Source organism: Canis lupus, chromosome 8 (assembly GCF_048164855.1).
Source record: "Canis lupus baileyi chromosome 8, mCanLup2.hap1, whole genome shotgun sequence".
Taxonomy (NCBI): domain Eukaryota; kingdom Metazoa; phylum Chordata; class Mammalia; order Carnivora; family Canidae; genus Canis; species Canis lupus.
Genome location: NC_132845.1, coordinates 24209748 through 24222609, shown reverse-complemented (window position 1 = coordinate 24222609; position 12862 = coordinate 24209748). Strand labels below are relative to the sequence as shown.

At 33.2% G+C, this 12862-nt stretch overlaps 2 long non-coding RNA genes across 3 annotated transcripts in view; one reads left to right on the top strand and one right to left on the bottom strand.

Annotated features, from left to right (window-relative positions):
* Positions 1-7624, bottom strand: part of LOC140638012 (uncharacterized) — a 42575-nt gene extending 34951 nt beyond the window's left edge. The window contains exon 1 of one of the 2 annotated variants that reach the window (XR_012035128.1): positions 7522-7624. This is a non-coding gene — a long non-coding RNA (uncharacterized lncRNA). The remainder of the gene's footprint in view (positions 1-7521) is intronic. The other variant, XR_012035129.1, reaches the window with a different exon arrangement.
* LOC140638013 (uncharacterized) overlaps positions 1-12862 on the top strand; it is a 481686-nt gene that overhangs the window by 163739 nt on the left and 305085 nt on the right. Inside the window, exon 8 of the long non-coding RNA XR_012035131.1 lies at positions 12515-12552. This is a non-coding gene — a long non-coding RNA (uncharacterized lncRNA). The remainder of the gene's footprint in view (positions 1-12514; positions 12553-12862) is intronic.

Here is a 12862-nt window from a genome sequence, read left to right as displayed (position 1 = left end):
TGACTAAAAGTAGGAAGAATAAGTCCAACTGAGTCCTGAAAAATCACCCACCTGAGCCTGGCCTAAATTACTGTCTCACAGAATTGCAAGTTAACTGAACAGTTGGTTTATTTATTTTATTTAAAGATTTATTTATTTATTTGAGAGAGAGAGAGAGAGAGCACACATGCATGTGAGCAGGGGAGGAGCAGAAGGAAGAGAGTATCCTCAAGCAGACTCCATGCTGAGTATGGAGCCCAATGCGGGGCTTGATCGCAGGACTCAGAGATTATGACCTAAGGCAAAATCAAAAGTCAGCTGCTTAACCAACTGAGCTACCCAGGCACCCCAAATGGTGGTAGTTTTAAAGCACGCAAAAACTAATACTCCCTTTTTAACTCATTACAATGTAGTTTTGGTCTTCATCAACCAACTTACTTAGTCATGATCATTAAATAGTGACTACTGTTGCCAATTTTAATGAACTAATTGTAGTTTTTATCCTACATTCCTTCTCTGCTGCAATGTTGTTAACTTCTTTCTTACAAGACAGCAGGACAGCCTTTTGTTTCTCTATTGACAGATCTAGTTATTTCTTCTGAATGCCCCTTATATGTTGGGATTGTTTAGGGATCTGGCTTTAAACATTTTCTCTATCTATATATGATGTCCTTGGGTGATTTCACTCATTTGCATATTCTAAACTTGTATGTATTCAGACATCTAAATGTGCATCAGTTTGCCCTGTCTGATACATGGGGCATACTGGCCAATTGAGATACTTAGCAAGTACCTGGAACTTAAATTTGAATTTTAAGTCATAATTCACTTTCCCTCCAAATGTTTTGTGACTCTAATAATCATAACTTTGCAATCTAGATACCTCAGAGTCATCCTTGTTGTTTCCCTAAGTGTTCCTTTTGCCATTGAAACTTTCATCTTTCCTTAGCTTATGACCGTAAAACATCAGCTCAGACTATTGCAAAAGCCTACTGTCTCTTTGTGGCCAGTGTTTTCCCAGTATTACCAGAGTTACATTCTCAAAGAAAATGTCATTACTCTCCTTACGGCCCCTGCTACAGGTAAAATCTAAGCACTTCACTGTATATTTTAGAATCAGAAACACTTGCTTTAAAGTTAGCCTCCCAGCTTAATAGGCTTCTGACCTTGCTTAACTTTGTAGCTTCTCTGAGCTTCCATTTCTCTATCTGTATAATATACTTTAAGTCATTCTGACCATCGAAAGACATACTTTACATAAGGCTCTTATCAGAAGGAATGGCATATAAGGAATATTTATGTTTCACCTAAACTTCACAGTCTGCCTCTGAGTTACTTCCTTAACATCATTTCTTGTTACCCCTCCCATCTACATGTTTCCCTCCACTCATAGCCTTGAAATATCTAATGTATTGGCCACACTTAGTGTGGCGCCAGTTCTTAAGTAGTCCACCATATTTTATTGATTTTATTAAGATATTTTTAACATCTCTAATATGAAGGATGGATCTTCCAATTAGTGGCATATGATAATTTAATTGGTAGCTTTATTTGTTCAGTTTTATTTTGGTACCACTTACATGGTGTATTTGGTTAAGTGGAATATGATATTTGCTTCCTGATTCCTTGCCTTTGTTCATTTTTCCTAGAATAATGTTCTTTCCTTAACTTCTAGATAAACTCAGGATTTTCTGACTTGGTCAGACATTTCTTCCCTCTTAGTTTTTCACATTTCTACAGCCCACTTTTCATGACTTTCTATCTGCTTAGAGTTAACTAACTACAGGTAGAAGGAACACAATCCACACAAAACCACACTGAATTTTGACACTATCTGCACATTCTAAGGGTTCCCCAAAACACCAGGTGTTTCAATAATTCCAGAAGTACTCACAGAATTCATTGAAAGCTGCTGCATTTGAGGTTATGGTTTATTACAGAGAAAGGATGCAAATTATAATCAGCCAAAGGAAGAAGCAAATGAGACAGAATCTAGAAAAATATCAGAAATAGAGCTTCCCTTGTTCTCTCCCTTTCGAGTCAGGACATGTTACTTTTCTGACATCAGTGTATGACAATATGCATGGAGCATTACTAATCTAGGAAGTTCCCCTGAGTTCTAGAGTCCAGAGTTTTCTTCTTTTTTTTTTTTTTCAGAGTTTTTATTGGTGCTCCATGATCTACATATAATTGATTGATTGATCATTGCCAATATGGTGGATCTCCAGGTGACCCAAAGCTCTCACATTAAACCACATTGTTTGTTGGTTTTTCTGGCATAGTTAGCTTCTATCTGAAATGATACTGCTAGACTATGCAGCATGATCTCAGGCAAACAAAGACATTCCTATCAAGTATGACATTCCAGAGGCTTAGAGATTGCCTCCCAGATGCCAAAGACAAAAGTCAGACCTCTTTCTAGACAAGATTAAATACTTTATTACACACTAGTATGTACTTACTAGAAATTATTAGTTGTCTCTGGGTCTTTATAGGCTAGATGCTCCCACAGGAGAAAGAGCACATGTTTTTAAGTCAGATAGACCTGTGTTCAAATCCTGGATCCATTGCTTATCTACAGGATGACCTTAATTGAGCAAGTTACAAAGCTTTACTTTCTTAATCTGAAAAATAGGTGAAGTTATATGAATATTATAAGATTATTCTAAGAATGAATTAGATAATATTATATGGGATATTTATAATAATATCTGTTTACAGTAATCATTTAATAGACAGTGGCAAACTATATGATTATTATCATTTTTCCTTTACTATCCACACAGATTAATTAACATCCTAATTCTTTTATTAGGAAAAGAGAACAAGGGACGCCTGGGTAGCTCAGTGGTTGAGCGTCTACTTTTGGCTCAGGGCATGATCCTGGAGTCCTGGGATCGAGTCCCACATCGGGCTCCCTGCATGGAGCCTGCTTCTCCTCTCTCTGCCTGTGTCTCTGCCTTTCTCTCTGTGTCTCTCATGAATAAATAAATAAAATCTTAAAAAAAAAAAGAACAAAAAATAACAAAGGAAAAAATAAGCTTATATAGCTCAGAGACTGAATCAAATTTCATTAAATATAATATTTCAATCATAGGTAATTTATATTAATTCCACAAGCTAACAACTTTATGTTTTAGATTATCATTTCTTAAAATAGGAGATCTATGGTTATTAGGGTATTGACAGTACTTGTGTGAAGAAAACTATAGCTAGTGACTATCTTCATTAAATAACTCAGCCTTTAAATTAAGTTAAATCAAGAACATCTACAAAAGAAGACTGAAGTTTCAAGATAAGTGATTGAGTACGAAAAACTAAATCCCAGACTTAGGGCAAGCTTACAAATGATCTCCAACTTCCCTCAAAGGAGAGGCTGTTTGAACATCTACATAAATGGCATATCCAACTCTGCTTGAATACTTCCTACTAGTGTAAGCAAGAAAAAAGCAGCTTTGTCTCAAGATGGATTTGATTTAAAATATTACCTTAAAAAATCTCTCCTGGACTTTGAATTCTAGCAAAGTTATAAGTAAAGCAAGATGAAATTCTTTCTAACTACAAAACCCAACACATGCATGATAAAATATAGCAATCATCCTTATAAAAGCTAAATTCTTCAGAAAACTGGGAAAATCTCTAGTGACAAGAAATGAAGAAGAAAACAAACAAAAAAGAGCTGAAAGTAAATGAATCTGATGCTGGAGCTTTGCTAAAAGATCTTTTCCATTGGGTGTGTAAATTCTTGGACTAACTTCTGGGTAGGAATAGGAGGCCAGATTATGGACCTATTGAAGATAGAGAATGAGAACTGAGACTTGCCCAAAAATTCAGGTCTTAGAAGGGCTACTCAGAACTCTCACAGATATAGTCCTGCTGAATAATAACTTCACAATTCAACATTTTGAACAAACAAGGAGAAAATTCACAATGAGAGAGAATCAGCAGGCATATTAAACATTAGTATTAAATCCTTATGAACATTAGATATAGACCTAAGAAATTATAAATGTATTTAAAATTTAATAAAATATGGAAGAAGGACATATAAAATTTCAAAATACAATAAAATGCTATTAGAAAGGAACAGGAGGCAGATATGAAAAATATTTGAATAGAGCATCTATAAAAGAACAATATAGTCAGTGAAATTAAAAAATCAGGTAGAGAGCATTTTACACAGCATTTTGCAAACTCCTAAAGAGAGCAAGAAGAGAAATGGAAAATAGATGTGATGAAAGTTCTTTTTGACATACAAAGTAACATCCCTCAGGTTCTGAGAATTAGGACATGGATTCCTTTGGGGGCCGTTAATCAGCATACCACAAGAAGTTGTGGCTAAGAATTTTTCAGATTTCATAAAATATAATGATAAACATCGTATCATATTTTCCCTAGAACCAACTTTATTTTTATTTATAATGTAATATATAGTAGCAAACATTATCATCAGAGTAGAATTAAATAAATGAATAAGCTAATGAATGAATAAATAAATCTGCATACAGATACATCATAGTAAAATTACAGCATACCAAATAAAAAGCAATAATAGTCAGAAGGTGTTAAAATAATCATTTTAAGGCTCTGAGAGAAAAGTAGCTGTAAATATAAACTTTGCATCATTAAGTTCTCATTTAAGACTTAGGGTAATGTAAAACATTCTTACTAAAGACTGTTAGAATATAATCTCATTCATAGATCCTCACTGAAAGAGATTCTAAAAGAAGTACCTAAGGAAGAAGAAACCTAAAAGGAAGGAGTGAGATGCAAGAAACGATAGTAAGCAAATTGGTAAAACACAAGTATAGCTAAGTAATTATTGATGGCATAAAATTAGTAATTGTAATCACCGTTCATTGTGGAAATGAAGTATTGAGCAACAATACAAGTAACACTGAAGGAATTTTAAGTTGATGCATCAAGTCCTTTAAATTGTTTGAGTAGATAAGGATTACAATTAGACTTAGAAAAGTTACGCATTAAAGTGTAAAATTTGAAGGCTAACTACTAATAGAATAGAAATGAAATATGTAGTTTCTAAATCAGTAGAGAAGGAAGAGATCAGTAGAGAAGGAAGGTAAAAGAGATCAGTAGAGAAGGAAGGTAAAAAAGATCAATAGAGAAGGAAGGTAAAAGCATAAATCTATAATAGCTAGAATCCAGAAAAGAAAATAACCTCTTTCCCCTCCAAAGACATGATAAATAAGCAAAATCTAAGATGTTGGAAGCATGTCTAGATTTTGTCAGTAAACAATATAAAAAAAAATCTAACAATAAAAGAGATTTTTCAGAACAATTAAAAAAATCTTCTTGTCATTTGCATAAAGGCACACCCAAAAAGTTAAAAAAAGAGGGGAAAAATGCAACAAGCAAATTCCAATGAAAATAAAAGCTGTGGCAGATCTATTAATATCAAATAGAATTGAAGATATTATGAGAGATAAAAAGAGTCAGAATATAATGAAAAATGAATAATTCACCAAGAAAAATCTAGAAAGTCTACATTTTCCAGTACCTAATAAGATAGCTTCAAAATATATTAGGAAACAAACTGATAGAATTATAAAGAGTAATAGATTAATTTACGATCTTATTGATTTAATTGAACAAAACACTCTGAATAATTAGTAGATTATGCAGAAAATATATTTGTAAATGTATAGAAATCTGAACAGCCTAGTTATCCAAGCTTATTCTAATAGATTTCTATATATAACCCTGGGCATTATTCTGAAGTACAAATAGAACATTTATAAAAATTGACTACAATTCAAAGCGTATCTTCCTGATATCAATAAGATATAGACCATGTTTTCTAATGAAAATGCAGTTGAATCATTGCATTGTCATCGAAATCAATAACAAAAACACCAAAGCCATTACATCATTATTTAAATCAATAACAATGATAACACAAACATTTCCATGGACATTCAAACACAAATGTTTAAGTAACCCATGAGTCAAAAAATTACAATAAGTTTTTATCCATTTTAAAATTGAGTGAAAATGAAAAAAATAAAATGATTTGAAGATGAAAAGATTACATATCAAACTTGTAGGGTAATGCCAACATGATTTAGACGGAGATTTTTATCTCTAAATATTTGTTAGAAAAGAAGAATTAAAATCAGTGTCATCAGAGTCACTAATTTAAAGAATTGAAAAAAAATAAGTTAAACCACCTAAGTGTAATGAAGGGAATATTCGCATAAGAGTAGAAAATAGAAGTAGAAAAAACAAAAATAGGAGAGTGAATAAGCAAAAATAAAGGTGGTTCTATGGCAGAAAGACTATTAAAATAAGTTACATTCTTAGAATTCTAAAAATAATATAATTGACTAAAGGTAAAGAAAAAGAAATAAAGTAACTATTAGAAAAGAAACAAAGAAGACAACTGGAGTCAAAGATTTTTTAAAAATAAGTATGGTGAGACACCTGAGTGGTTCAGTGCTTGAGCATCTGCCTTGGGCTCAGGGCATCATCATTCCAGGGCCCTGGGATGGAGTCCTACATTGGGCTCCCCACAGGGAGCCTGCTTCTCCCTCTGCCTGTCTCTGCCTCTCTCTGTATGTCTCTCATGAATAAATAAATAAAATCTTAAGAAAAATAAATTAAAAAAATAAAAACTATAGTATGGGGGACTTTGTGATGTCAGAGTGGTGAGATGGAGGCATTGGGCTCTATGCTTGGCAGAGTCTGATATTCTCTCGCCTTTTTCCTCTGCTGCTCCTCCCATTCTCCCCCTCCCTCTCTTAAATAAATAAATAAATAAAATAGTATACTACAATGTAAACTTTAAATTTGAAATATTTATATATTTGCTTGTAAATAAATTTATAAATTTGAAAGTTTATGTGAAGTTTCCAAAAGAATATAATATGCCAAAAATGACTTGTAAATAAATTAAAGATATGAACAGACCTGTAATTATTAAATAAATGTATTCACTATTTAAATATATACCCTGTTGGGCATCCCGGGTGGCTCAGCGGTTTAGTGCCACGTTCAGCCCAGGGCCTGATCCTGGAGACCTGGGATCGAGTCCTACGTCAGGCTCCCTGCATGGAGCCTGCTTCTCCCTCTGCCTGTGTCTCTGCCTCTCTCTCTCTCTCTTTCTCTCTCTCTCTCTCTGTGTCTCTCATGAATAAATAAATAAATAAAATCTTTAAAATAAATAAATATATACCCTGTCTATACATCCACAAATTACAGACCTAGGCAGCTTAAAATAATTCTACCAATGCTTATATTAAATCTATATTTAAAATATAGATAATTCCAATTTTATGTAAAATGCTCCAAAAATGGAAAAAGAAGAAAAATTGCTATTAGAAGAAAAGTAAATTATTGACTGCCATCAAATTGGGTGTACTCAAGGTTTAATACTATACCATATACATTAATGAAATTTCTCTTTAGCAAATAAAGATGAAAGAAACATAAATGTACCCATAGATACAGAAAAATTTAGTGTACATTAATGATAATATAAAACCATAATTGGAATAGGAATAGAAAGAAAATTCCTTAACCTACCGAAGTAGTGTCGAGAAGACCTTTCTCTGCCCTGTGCTCTTTTTAGCTAGACTTAGAATCAAATTGACATGAGACAGATTATCCGGAGAAAATCAAATTTAATAGGTGTATTACAGGGAATCCACACAGGCACAAGATTCCAAAGACAATGAGGCAACATGAAGCTTTTATGAGCTAAGTAGAAGGGGTAGGGTGTCAGGATGCAAAGGACAGAAAGCTCATTAGCAAGAAGGTGAAAGGAGATGTTTGGAAAACATCCATGGGTTGTCCTATGTAGATGAATTCCTTAGGTAAAGAGGGTCTATTAATATTTCTCTTTCTGTTGTAGGCTCTCCTTTCCAATGTAAATCAGGCAGTTATGGGGGGAACAGAGAACTTCTCTTGCATCTGCTGGATTCTTGTTACTTTTAACTTGACATAGTCTTTATGCTAAAGTGGCATATTTTAGGGTGTCTCATCCTGCACCCCTTCAGTAGTATTTACTAAAGCTATAGCAAACAAACATAATTAGAAGCTTTTTATTTTCAAAGTCAGGATCAAGACATGTTACGTACTATGACTGCTTCTAATTCATAGTGTTCTTAAAGACCTAGTTAACACAAAGAAATAAGGAAAAACATACATATATTCAGATAGGAAAATAAAAAAATCAAAATCTCATTTTTCAGGGACAATATGATTGTCTGTATAGGGAACCCAAGATAACTTACAAACTATTTGAATCAATAAAAGCATTAAGCAAGTAAGTATTCTGGACAAAAATTCAATATACAAAAGTGAATCAAAAATATAATCCCAAATCATCATATAAAGGGACAGAGAAGCTGGAATGAACATTGTAACAAATGTCCCAAAAGATGTTTAACCTCTTGTGGAAAATAATAAAGCTATATTGGAAGACTTAATGGACCAAAGAAATGAAGCAACTTATGTGTTCATGGCTGGAGAGCCTCAATAATATTAAAACATTTAATTTCCTGAAGTTAATATGTTAAATTCAAATATAATTTTAAAAACAATTTTTCATGAAATTGACAAACTTTTTCTAAAAATCATGTGGAAATCCAAAGGTCAATCAATACTAGCCAAGAAAATTTTGAAAAAGTACAAGGTAGGAAGATTTGTCATATCAAGCTTTCAGAATTATCACCATAAAATTATAATTATAAAATATTGTGGTACTGGCACAGAAAAGTATTTTGGGACAGTATAGATTGCCTAAAAACAGGTCCCTCAAACTTACTATAAAAATAATGTAGTAATAACTAATTACTATATTCCAGAAGTGGTATTGTATAGGAGAAGGGATTAACAAAAACTTAATAGGATAATCGATTATGCATTTATTATATCTCTACCTCACATAAATTATAAAAACTAATTCCAAGTAGATATCAGATCTAAATATGAAAAGAATAAAACACATAATACTTAATTATGGAAGTGCTGAATCATCATATTGTATACCTGAAACTAATTAAACACTGTATGTTAACTAAGAACATACAGGAATCAAATTCCATTTGATTGGAATTAAAATAAAAACTTAATAAGAAGTAAATAATAAAAATAAAGAAATCTGTCATTTACAGTATCATGGATGGACCTTGAGGGCATTATGCTAAAAGAAATCAATCAGAAAGAAAAATAAAAATACCATGAGATCTATCCTGTATGAGGAATTAAAAACAACTCACAGATACACAGAAGTGATTGGTGGTTGCCAGAGGTGGGGAATGGGGGTGGGCAAAATTTGTGAAGGGTGTTAAAAGATACAAACATCAAGTTATAAAATAAGTCACGGGGATAAAATGTGTAGCCTGTCGACTATAGGTAATAATACTGTATTGTATATTTAAATGTTTCTAGGAGTAAATTCAGATGATCTCATCAACATACAAAAAAAAAAATCCTGTAAGTTTACATGGTGATTGATGTTAACTAGATCTATTGTGGTGATCATTTCACAATATATATACATATCATATCATTATATAATATACCTGAAACTGTTGTTGTATGTCAGTCTTACTGATAAAAAAAAGAAGTGTTTGGGCATCAAAATAAAGTAATACTAGACAAGATCTTAATGAACTTCAGGTAAGGCATAAAAATATAAGCCATTAAAGAGAAAAAAATGGCACATTTGATCTCATCTAAATTAAAAATGTCTATGTATTAAATAATATTGAAAGTATAATGGAAAAAATGTGGTATTTAGCTTCCAGTATTTATGTTAGACTTCTGTACCTTAACTTCTTGTGTCATTTTCTTTTACTATCCAATGAGCAAGACAAGTCAGCTAACATACTGTGCAATTTCATTTATTAAATATATTCAATGTCGATGGCTTTGTGGTATACATAGAAGGCAGTGCACTAACAAACCTGATTTACATGGCCTTCCACCCAGCCTTATTGCCTTTAGTGGTTCTAGTTAACATCCTCAAGGATATGCATATTATTTCTGAAGCCTTAAATTCTTTTTTTAAAGATGGCAACCATCTTTGATTTCAGTTTTGATTTCAGACCAGTGAGTTTTGGGGCTCAGTTTGTATGTCTTGAGAACATGATGAGGTATTGCCTAACTTTTATTTGATGGAAGCATTATTTTATTTACAATGCCCAGTAATGCCACATGCTAACCAAACCCACCACAGAACAGCTCTGACAAAAGATTCGAAATACCTGCCCTGTAATTCGTAATTTGCTGTAAGTCTGTCCTTTTCTGGTTAGCTCATTCTCTTGCTTGGTAATATTCTTAATTTAGTGTTTACTCCATTGGGCAAATTCCCAGCTTGAATCAAATTTGTTATTCTGAAAGAAACCATGTGTTGCCATCCATATTTATATTTGTATGGTTAGCTTAAAAAGTCAAGAGAGCATGCATGAGGACAAATGTAAACATGTTTATGTATGTTTGTATGACTATTCTCACTTACCATACATATACATAAACAGCCTTGAAAGAAAACCAATAGATTCTGTTCCTGCTCTCTTCACACCATAAACTTTCCAATATAATCTTGTTTCCCCCAATAGACCTGGTCTTAATTTGTCTTTTCTTTATCTCAAAATTCCTTCGCTGTCAAGCCAAGTTACTCTTAAAAGGACTCTGGGAATTGCAGTCAAGAGAAAGATATATTAAAGTATCATTATTCAAACATAAAAATTTAATAAAAATGTTAACAAGGTTTCCCTAAGGTGGGGGTGTTTATTACTTACTTTCTTTTTTTTTTAACAGCACAATTACATTTCTACAGATAGAGGTCAGGTATAACTTATAGCACCTGCAATTTAAAGAAAATGTGGGAGGAAAAGAACACTATCCCTCAGACATTATACACACAACTTTCTTTCCTATGTAATTTTAAACTCTTTTAATTTTTCCTCAGTTTCAAAGGAGAGTTCAATTGTGAATGATGGCAGTGGCTTTTTCTTTAATTTGTGACATCTAATCTTTACTTTAGGCTTCGCCAGTCACATCTCACTATGTCTCATTGCCTGTGCCCTGACACAATAAATCAGGCCAAGGTGATCCAATATCGTGTGACATTTTTTTTAAAAAAGGATATTAAATGGTGGCAGAAGATATGGCTGAAACACGTCAACGTGGACCCAAGGGGCATTGTTCTTCTCTAACAATTTGCTTTCTCAGAGTCTGGCTAGAAGAATTATTATTGCCCTTTATATATAAACATCCTTATCCAAATAGTCTTCCTCTTATGCCTAATATATGCATTCCTGTCATATGAAAGCCACTTGCTTAAGCTGCTTTTCTGTCTATTTGTAGTCTGTTCAGGCACACAGTCCTCAGCAGGAGTCCGGCTCCATGATTCATTGCCTCAGATTTCCTACGGAGCTTACATGATGCTCGCTCAGCCCCATACGGTTTTGTATCCATTATAACCAGGGACAAGTAAGCAGGGCTCAGGAGTCTGAGCATCTATCTAAGAATAGCTCCCTGACGCCTTGCTTTACTCACAATAAATGAACAATGAACTCTTTACATGCTAACCTCGTATGGTGAGGAGAAATTATAGGAGCTTACTTGAGTTAAATAAGGGAAGAAGCATTGAGAGTGAAGCTCCTTAAATGAGCAGGTCAATAACTAGTTTACAGAGACCAGGGCACCTGGCTAATGGGAGAATAAAGAATTATGCTTGTCACAGAAAAAGAAAGATGCTGTCCTGGTTTAGTGCTAAATAATTACATTCATTATACTGAGAATAGCTCTGCAAGTGGTCGGTTGCACTAGTTAATTCATTAGCAAAACTAATCGGCAAACAACAAACAACAATTGGGGGTAAATTTAACCAATTTCAATAGAATGTTTGGCAAAACAGGATTTTCTTTATACTAGAAAAGGAAAATTACACTGGAAAACTGCCACATAATTGTGTGTGTCTTCTGATTTTTGTCTCGAGTTTCAATATGAAAGATGGAAATCATAGCTAAGGCAGAGAGAGGGCATACGTACAAATGATGATTCTACTGAATGATTTCAGATGACCTAAAATATCCCAGAGTTTCAGTGTTAATCCTGACAATGAGTAGAAAACAGACTCTAATAGTAAGGGGTTTTCCACTGTCCTTGCTTTATGAGATTTGTGATTATATAATTAAATATAATAACGTATGTTGTGTGTAATACGTAATAACTATAGATAGCATAATTCTGGAGTGTTAATAATATAACTTAGATCTATATGACCCAGAGAAGCTTAGAGTAGTTTTACCTTTGACCAGACTAAGTGGTTCAACTGTGGCTAATACAAAACTCTAATGTAATTAATTTGCTCATTTATGCATTCAATATGCATCATAACTTTAGACAAAAATCCTACAAGAGAAACAGTAATTTGTCTTGATGGAAGGGTGAGGAATGATTAGATAATATGGGGTGCTAAGATTCATTCTCCTTCTTAAAATGGATGGGTTTTTTCCTTTATTTCTGGAATAAAGTTTTTTTTTTTTTTTCTATTTTCTTTTAGAGAAGAAAGAATTCAAACATGCAATGCTAGGAAAGAAGGTAAGATTGAGGGATAAAATCTAAAGGGTCTACTGAGCCTGGTAGCTTTATTGTGTGTTACCACAGAGCAGCACTATTCATTTAGAATTCCAAAAAAAACCAGTTAACTCATCTGTTGAATTCAACACAAAATCACTGATTTGATCCACTATAGATGTTATATTCATCACGGATTTTTCCCCAAATAAATAGCAAGTCTATGGCAAGATCTTTGTAAGAGTCCAGAAATTCTTCAGTAGGCCCTAGAATCAATAAAATGGGGTAACTGCATTTATCGTGTATTCTTCAAGCAATACCATCTCTGCCAAGC